The sequence below is a fragment of the Ovis aries genome, chromosome 2 (genome assembly GCF_016772045.2).
Source record: "Ovis aries strain OAR_USU_Benz2616 breed Rambouillet chromosome 2, ARS-UI_Ramb_v3.0, whole genome shotgun sequence".
NCBI lineage: Eukaryota > Metazoa > Chordata > Mammalia > Artiodactyla > Bovidae > Ovis > Ovis aries.
Genome location: NC_056055.1, coordinates 112,770,948 through 112,780,875, shown reverse-complemented (window position 1 = coordinate 112,780,875; position 9,928 = coordinate 112,770,948). Strand labels below are relative to the sequence as shown.

The 9,928-nt window shown below is 35.2% G+C and overlaps 1 pseudogene; it reads right to left on the bottom strand.

The window, feature by feature from the left end:
* Positions 1–669: 669 nt before the first annotated feature.
* Positions 670–1,631, bottom strand: LOC101112797 (olfactory receptor 10AG1-like; annotated as a pseudogene).
* Positions 1,632–9,928: the final 8,297 nt, after the last annotated feature.

Genomic DNA, 9,928 nt, shown 5'->3' with positions numbered 1-9,928 from the left:
TTTGTTTTATCAACTCAACAAATCATTTTATGGATTTAATCTGATATACACATAAATGATGCCTAATAATTACTAATATCATTGTACATCATTTATTAAACTACATTCCCAGTGAGAGCTACTTTTCACTCTAAGAAATTATTTCTCTGTAGAATAATTGCTAGGCCAAACTATACATAACATTTTAATTAATGCCCATTACTAACTTAGTTTTTAAAATTTCTGTGACAGCTCTATGGAACTGAATAATATTCTTTCAAATAAGTGATATAACTGAGTCTGTATTACAACTGGGCCTATTATAGCAATTCTTGTCTAAATTTCTTACTACAAGAGAACATTTCACAGTAAGGTTATAGAATTCCCAAGTGAATGATTTTCTATTTGTTGACCCATACACAACTGTATAACTGGAGACAGCAAGATTTCTCAGTGTTACAAGTAATTTTTATTTTGGTAATAACAAACCCACTCCAGTGTTCTTGCCTGGAGAATCCCAGGGACCGGGGAGCCTGGTAGGTTGCTGTCTATGGCGTCGCATAGAGTCGGACACGACTGAAGTGACTTAGCAGCAGCAGCAGCACCACGTTATAGACAGATAAATTGAGTTTAAGATAAATATTGAAAATTTATAACAAATATATAAGAAATCAACTGCTGAAATACAAGTCAGTTTTTCAATGAACTCAGATATTTGCATGGCCATTGTCTCAGTGCCATCATGACATCCTTGTTCCTTAGACTGTATATCATGGGGTTAAACACAGGCGTCACAATCCTGTAGAAGAGAGAAAATACTTTGTCAGTTCCTGCTGAGCCTTGGGTCTTGGGTCTTAAATATGTGACAAGGCCTGATCTGAAGAACAATGCCACAACCATAACATGAGAGGAGCAGGTGGAAAAGGCTTTGCCCCGACCTATGGCTGACGGCAATTTAAAGAATGTGGAGATGATTTTGCCGTAAGAGACAAGTATCAACAGAAATGGAACCAAAACAAACAGCGCAGCGACTATGAAGACCAACATTTCATTCAGAAAAGTGTCCCCACAGGCCGCCTTGAGTATGGGAGGGATGTCACAGAAGAAGTGGTTGATGAGGTTAGAACCACAAAAGGGCAGAGAGAAAATCTGGCCTGTCTGGCTTGTTTGGACTGGGATTCCACTGATCCAGGAGCCAGCCACTAGCTGGATACACACCTTGTAGTTCACGACTAGAGGATAGTGCAGAGGGCTACAAATGGCCGTGTAGCAATTATAGGCCATCAAGGCCAGAAGGAAGCACTCGGTGGCCCCAAGTATAAGAATGAAGCACATTTGTGTGGCACAAGCAACTAAAGAAATTGTTCTTCTTTGTGTCCAAAGACTCGTGAGCATTCTGGGGAGTGTAACAGACACATAGCAGATTTCCAAAAGGGAAAAACTGCCAAGGAAAAAATACATGGGGGTCTGTAGACCAGGATCTAGTTTGTTATCAGAGATATGATGCCATTGCCCATCAAGATAGTTATATAGATGAATGAGAACAGTCCAAATAAAAACCCCTGGAGATGAGGAACATCAGCAAAGTTCAGGAGAACAAACTCCATCAGTTTAGTGAGATTACCTTCTGCTGCTTTTTTTTGGTGCTCCATGTGTGAAAAAGGGTAAATGTATTATCTGCTTTTTATTTTTACCATCAGGGGTCAGTGTCTGTTTTATAAATTGTATCAGGATACTGAGATTGATTTCCATGATCAATGCAATTGTTTCTAATTTAAGAATTTTATTATGTACGCATTTCCCCTTTCTCAGTTTATAATCCATGTGTTATCACCATACACACTTCCTTGAAATATTTTTTAGGGCATTCTTTCCGAATACAGTCCAATGTCAAAAAAGTTAAAGTGTTAGTTGTTCAGTCATGTCTGACTCTTGGATCTCATGGACTATAGCCTGCCAGGCTCCTCTGTCCATGGGATTTCATAGGCAAGAATACTGGAGTGGGTTGTCATTCCCTTCTCCAGGGGATCTTCCCTACCCAGGGATCAAACCCGATCATCTGCACTGCAGGTAGATTCTTTACTACCTGAGCCACCAGGGAAGCCCCAAATGCCCTGACTGGCACAGGCATTGGACAAATTGATAGTTATTGAAGATAGAACTACAACTTTGCCATATGATCTCAGTTTTAAATACTTACATCATTTTGTGGCCATGTTTCACGGTTTGTGGGATCTTAGCACCCCAACCAGATATTGAACCTCAGGCTGATGGCAGTGGAAGTACAAAGTCCTAACCATTGGACTGCTAGGGATTTCCCTTAAATATTTACATTTTCTGACAATTTTATTGTATTTCTCTATGACTTTACATACTTCAGTAGAACTATTAATATAACAGAAATTATCTTCCTTATGTATTTTCAGCTATGTATTTCAACTCTTCATTTCCCTTCCCTCACTTGATGATCTTGATCATACATGTTCTTATATACAATTCACATTATTAGGCAGTTTACAAAAAGAATTAGAGAATATTTTTATTTTATTGTACATAGAGGAATAAAATACATATATTTCAGTAAGATACTATGTGGGAGCTATCAGAGGGTTTCATTCTGGAAAAGTTGTGTGGGAATAGATACAGATAGAAGTAATTAAGAGGGTCACTCTGGGAAAACAGGGGTCACCTGGACTGTGTTCACTAGCTGTGTGAGATACTTCCTGTCATGCTTTACCCTGTGCTCTGTATGCATCTCTGATGTCTTTGTTGTTCCTCAAAAAATAATAATATTTCAGATAACAGCTTCTAAACTCACTTTTCTTGAGCTAGGATATTGAGATTTAGCAATGATGGATACATTGATCATTTGCACATTGGTTTTGTGACTGCAAATCAGTGTGTTTTTTCATATTTTATTTTTTATTATTATTTTTTTTACTTTACAATATTGTATTGGTTTTGCCATACATCAGCATGAATCTGCCACAGGTGTACATGTTGTCCCAATCCTGAACCCCCCTCCCACCTCCCTCCCCATACCATTTCTGAGTACGTATTTTTTAAATCATACTTAAGTTTGAATCCTAACTCCATTATTTATCATCTGTTATATTAAGTAATTGTTTAAATTTTCTGTTTGCTTTCTTATTTGAGATAATTAAATATTAATTGTTGATAAAATTACCTATCAGTTTTAATATGTTTATGTATAAATTATGGTCCTATAATTATAATTATTAATACGGTATAATGTTCTTAAATCTTTAGTTGCCAAGGTTGAAACACACTCCCTAGAAAAACTCTTTTTGGTAGAGTTAGTGAGTTACTCACTGATGATAATTTTTTTCCATTTTTTTCCTTTCATCAGAGCCAGTAGTAGAATATGGTCTTACCTAAATAAGGAATGAGACTCCTCTGGTACAGAATCTCAGAGCACACACTCAGCTTCAGGGCTGACTCTGCATTGCACCATTGTTAAAGTGACTGCCTCCTTAAATATTACACTCCAGGCATCACTTGACTCACCATGAGTCCCAGCCCTGCTTCTCATTTCCCCACCCTTTATGTTTCAAGGTTTTCCATGCAAGCATAGTCTAAACATAGTGTCATGAATAAAAGATACAATCCTGACAAGATGGCCTGCAATCGAATCGTGGCTTCACTTGCCAGCTGTGTGACAACGCAAAGTGCTTAATCTCCTGTGCCATAGATCCCTGGGCTGCAAACTGACTAACACTTGTACCAACAGTTAGGATTGCTATACAAATTCATTCATTTGATACATGTAAAGAAACTTAAAGTCGTTTTGGCATTCATAGAAAATCTATTTGAAAGCTAGCTATTATTGTTTTTATTAAAAGCGAAATTTTATTCTTCTAAATTTCACTCTTTGCTTTAAACAGTATGAAAAACTGCTCTCTAATTTACTTTGCTTGGTATCACATGGTTAATGTGGGAGTGAAATAAGATATTAAAACAATCATCACAGTGTTATAAAAATCCCAGACTCTTAGATGTGAATTCTCTATGAATTTTCTGCCAATAATTTAATAATATTATCACCTCCACTCTGTAGAACCAAAAGGGAGAGCACCCATGACTTTGTAGCACACAGTGCTGCAATTTGGCTCATTCCTTTCATACACCATTTTTCTTTCCCACTGATATTACATGATCTAGGATCTAAGGACTGAGATCTAGGAAAATAGTCCTAGTTTTCCTACTTGAAAGCAATATAGATCTTAGAAAATGCTTGTTTACTTAATATAGTGTTCATTATTTGATTCTGAAATTGAGTAAAGGAACAGACACTTTTAATTTAAAATTGTCAGTCTTAAAAGAGAGAAAAAGATTAATATACAAAAGAATAGAACTGTAATCTTTATCATTTTTATGAATAAAATCATTTAGTATTTCACTCATTACCTTAATAAAATTATTTCCAGTGCTATATAAAGTATAATTTCTAATTGTACAGATATGTCATTTTGGTGATGAAATCTTGTATAACATGAAATAGGTAAGATTTAAGTTTGAATTTCTCAAGAGTAAAACAAGGTGTACTTCAAGTATATTTGTATATTTGATAAAAATTGGTAATTCAATCCTTGAAAATAATTTAAAAACATTGTTGAAGCTAAAGCTATCTTTATTATTTTATAAATCCTGAATTCTATATTTTTTTAAATAATTGTTCTTTGAATTCCCCAATGGTTAAAATTTTATTTTATGTATTACTTTACTTTAAATCTCTTATTATAATATCAAACTGAATAGACATATGTAACCTTTTTTGTTACAATATGTGGGCTCAAATGAAGTTTCTTTAATATTATCTATACCTAGATTTGAGCTATTATATTTTTTGGCATTTCAAAGTGACTTAACACCATTATTTATTATCATTATTTGATTGTAAATTTTATCTAATAGAATAATAAATATATAGAAGTTGCTTTAATGAACAAAAATTTTGCTACCATGTGTAAAATTAATAATTTACACATTAAAAACCTGTGTACATGATTAACTTTAAATTTAAAATAAGAATTAAGCCTTACTTTCATTTTCACATTTACCTTTCTTACTTAAAATGTTGCTAATTTTTCTCATTAAAGAGACTCTGAATATTTACTGTGAGTGAAATTACTTGTTTCATCAAAGTAATTCAATTGGCCTTTAAATATTCTATTATTTCTAAACATAAAGTGCTCTTAAATAAAAGTAGTTATCTCTACCCAAGGGATCTCTGCCACCTGGCACATTTAAATTTCTAATTAAAATCATCACTTTCTGAATTTTCTGATTTGTTGTATTTTTTTTTATTTTTCCCAGATAGTTCTCACTCCACTCAGAATTTTTTTTTTCTTCTGCCTCTCCAAGGAAGAGGACACAGAGCATTTTATTTCTTAGATGTGAACAGGGTACTAATATTATTTGTGGGTTCCCCAGGTGGTACAGTTGGTAAAGAAATGGCCTGCCAGTGCAAGAGATGCAAGAGGCCAATGCAGGAGATGCAAGAGACACAGATTTGAAACCTGGGTTGTGAAATTCACATGGAGTAGGAGATGTCAACCCACTCCAGAATCCTTGCCAGGAGAATTCCATAGACAGAGGATCCTGGAGGGCTACAGAGTCGGACATGACTGAACACGGGCACACACACACACACACACACACACACACGCACATACACAATATTATTTGGGTCGATCAAATAGACACACATTAAATTCTTACCTTAACTGTTATGAATGCATTATGCAGAGCCTCTGTATGATATGTTCCTTGATTCCTAGTTAGAGGACAGATCTGTGTAATAGTTACAATACATATTCTGATGGCAAATATGTGCAAAATTAATGTGTTATCAATTTCTCAAGCAGCCTGAGATTTAGCTGATGAACATTCATCAAAATTAACATCAAAATCAAACATACATCAAATTTAAAAATTTAACCTAAGGTTAATCATAGTAGGAGAAAATTTTTCCTCTTTTTTGCAGCCTGCCACCAATTTTCCCCAAATTTATTTTACTTGCTCAAGATGTGAATACCTTCAGACTCTAGTTACAATAAAATGAGAATCTGGAATAAGTCCAGCTAAGATCATGGGAAAGATGCTAAGCAAAATGTTTGTGAGTTATACGTTTTAAATGTGGAGAAATTTCTGCAACATAAAGATTGTTTAAAAATTTTGGCTTAGAGCCAGTTTCTCATGACCCCTGAAATTGGATATTGTTTCCTGCTGCTGCTGCTGCTAAGTCGCTTCAGTCGTGTCTGATGCTGTGCGACCCCATAGACGGCAGCCCACCAGGTTCCTCCGTCCACAGGATTTTCCAGGCAAGAATATTAGAGTGGGTTGTCATTTCCTTCTCCATATTGGTTCCAATTATTTAGTAAATAGTGATTTCTTAAGGTTTATGATTATGAAGAGAAAATATCTACAAGAAGGAACACATATAGTAATGTGACAGTGTGAATGATTTGGAACGTTAATTTAAAAGCATCAGGAGCCTCAGGGCAAAGATCACAGAAGGCCCGTGAGTAGTGGGTGGTGGGACAGGCTTCTCACGGGGACCGGATGTGATAAGGACAGAAGGGGAGCGAGAGGCCAGCCAGGCTGAGCTCCTGCAGGAGCTCATCCAAGGAATAGCTAGTGCTGGGAAGGAGTTACAAGACCTCGTGACCCGCAGAGTCAGTATTATGCATGGGCTTCTCGGGTGGCTCAGTGGTAAAGAATCTGCCTACTAAGGCAGGAGAGGCCAGGGAAGCCTGGCGGGCTATCGTCCATGGCTCTGACAGAGTCCGACACAGCTGAGCGACTGCGCACAGCTCAGCGCAGTATCATGCGTAAATAAAGAAGCCTTCTACTGGAATAGAATAGAAATTCCAGAAAAGGCTCAAATATACATGAAAATTTGTAATAGCCTACCAAATTGGAAAAGCGTGCGCATTTAAAAATAACTGTTATTCTCTCTGGGTCATCCCAGTGCACCAGCCCCAAGCATCCTGTATCCTGCATCGAACCTAGAGAGATGGTATGGGGAGGCAGGTGGGAGGGGCAGTCAGGATTGGGAAACTCATGTACACCCGTGGCGGATTCATGTTGATGTATGGCAAAAGCAATACAGTATTGTAAAGTAAAATTTTAAAAAATAAAGAAATAAAAAATAATAATAATAAAAATAATAAAAATAAAAATAACTGTTATTTGGACAACTGGGCAGGCTTAGAGGGGAAAAAAAACAAACAGTATATGTATTTTTGATAACTATCCCACAGCAGGATAAACTCCAAATGATACACAATTTTGTATATTTTAGAGTGAAATGATGAAAGTATTCTAAGAAATGTGTTTTATAATTTTGAAGTAAAGCGAGTTTAACTCATTAAAATTTAGAATGCAGGACACACACACACACACTGTGTAAAAATAAATGATTCTAGATGATAAAAAGTAGCAAGCCCCATAAGTATCAAATATGATTAATATAAGGGGAAAATTGTTACAACTCATTTCAAATAAAGTAATCTTGGCTCGATTTTTAATACAGAGGAAAAGTCCAAAGTATAAATTTTAAAAATGGGTAAAACAGATGAATTAACAATTCACAGAAGAAAATTATTCTTTCAACACACAGACAACAGCTTCATCTGTTAAAAAAAAAGAGTTAATTGTAATCTGAACAATGATACAGTAGTAAAAACTCTGAGACATTTTCCTATGCGTTGTGTATGTGTGGAGAGGAATATCCAATTGACCAATATTACAATTGTGATCATCCTCTGAATTAATCAGTAAGCATGCACACACACTAAGATATGCAGTAACATGATACTGCAACAAAGTGGCTTGAAAAAGTGTGAATATTTTATGACTTAACGAACCTTGTTTTCAATATTGTCATCTATTTTTTTTCTCCCACAGTTATATGATACCTTTAAAATATGTTCTATAATTTATCAAAAATGTCTAGTGCTTGAAACTAGACTGGCTTGTTGTGACCCAGTGCCTCTTAAACACAAATGAAAGTTATTTTGTTGCTCTTGTTGTTTTAGAGGTTGGAAAATTAAACTTGGCTTTAAGTATGTCCTTTTATAAAGATGTTAATTTATTTTTTGAAGCAATTCAGTGGCATCAGCAGTCTTGAATCATATTTTTGTTGCTTGATTACTACTTTTTTATAATAAAAGGTAATTCATTTTTCTGAATAAGTTTCAGGAAAAAAATAGAAGCATAGCCAAAACTAAGAAAGCATAATAACTTTTTTCCATGATAGAATATGCTCATTAAATAAAATTTAAGAAATAGGGGGAATTATGTATATGCATATGATAAATGGTGTTCTAAATATGGCTTTTTAGCTTAACAAAAAGGATATGTACATATGATTATGATTTGGTTTGCTTAAAAACATGCTTAATCCATGCTGTATGTAATTGCATTTTATTCATTTCTATAACTCCTTGATTTTCCTCTGTGTGAAATTATCACAATTACATATAATTCTAGTTTGATAAAGACTTGACATTATGAGTGATGTAAAATGAGCATTCTCAGATGCATCCCTTGGCACGCATGTGTACACATTTCTTCTGGTACATGGTTAAGGGTAAGATTTTCTTCATGAAGGCTAATATGGTGTACAATTCACATACCAGCACCAGGCAAGAGCTTTCATTACTCCACATCTTTTACGTACGTGATAGAGTGAGTCTTTTTATTTATTTCATCCCTGTAATGAATGCGTCATAGATTTCATTTGGTTTTAATTTGCATTTACTGGTTGCTAACGAGTTATTAGCATATTCAAAAGCAGAGACATTACTTTGCTGACTAAGGTCCGTCTAGTCAAGGCTATGGTTTTTCCTGTGGTCATGTATGGATGTGAGAGTTGGACTGTGAAGACGGCTGAGCGCCGAAGAATTGATGGTTTTGAACTGTGGTGTTGGAGAAGACTCTTGACAGTCCCTTGGACTGCAAGAAGATGCAACCAGTCCATTCTGAAGGAGATCAGCCCTGAGATTTCTTTGGAAGGAATGATGCTAAAGCTGGAACTCCAATATTTTGGCCACCTCATGCGAAGAGTTGACTCATTGGAAAAGACTCTGATGCTGGGAGGAATTGGGGGCAGGAGGATAAGGGGACGACCCAAGATGAAATGGCTGGATGGCATCACTGACTCGATGGACGTGAGTCTGAGTGAACTCTGGGAGTTGGTGATGGACAGGGAGGCCTGGCGTGCTGCAATTCATGGGGTCGCAAAGAGTCGGACACAACTGAGCGACTGAACTGAAGTGAATGAGTTATTTTCTCCTTTTTTCTTGGCATTTAGATTATCCTATCTTGTGAAATGCAGCTTTAAGTCTATTGTTAATTTTTCTCCTGAATTTTTGATGCTTTTGATTTAGAGCACTCCTTTAACTATAGTGTATTTAAAATTTTTATATTGAAAATTTTCACTCTGCATAGCAGTATTTCTTAGTCCAGGAAGTTCAACTGATTAATGTTTACATTATGACTAATAATTTTATCAAAAATACTCTTCTTGCATGAAGAAAACGTCATGAAGTTAATAAACATTATCCTGGTAAAGACTCATTGTTATGCATTTTTACTTAAGTTTACAAATTTACTGAGATTACATTTTAAAATAAATTTTGTGAAGTGAGGGTCAACTCTCTTTTTTTGCATCTTTATATATATTTAAATTAATATCATTTATTAAAAGACCATCTTTTCTACATTTTCTGCAGTATGAACTTTTGCTTATTCAAGTATGCCCATGTTCTATAGTCATTCAACAAGTATTTTCTAAAACTTTCCATATGCAGTAATCTTTGCTAGCTGAAATCTTTTGATTTTAAGTAAATTATAAAAATACAGAGGGAGACAAATTAGAATATACATTATGAATTTTGAATAAAAATATCATGAGGCCAAT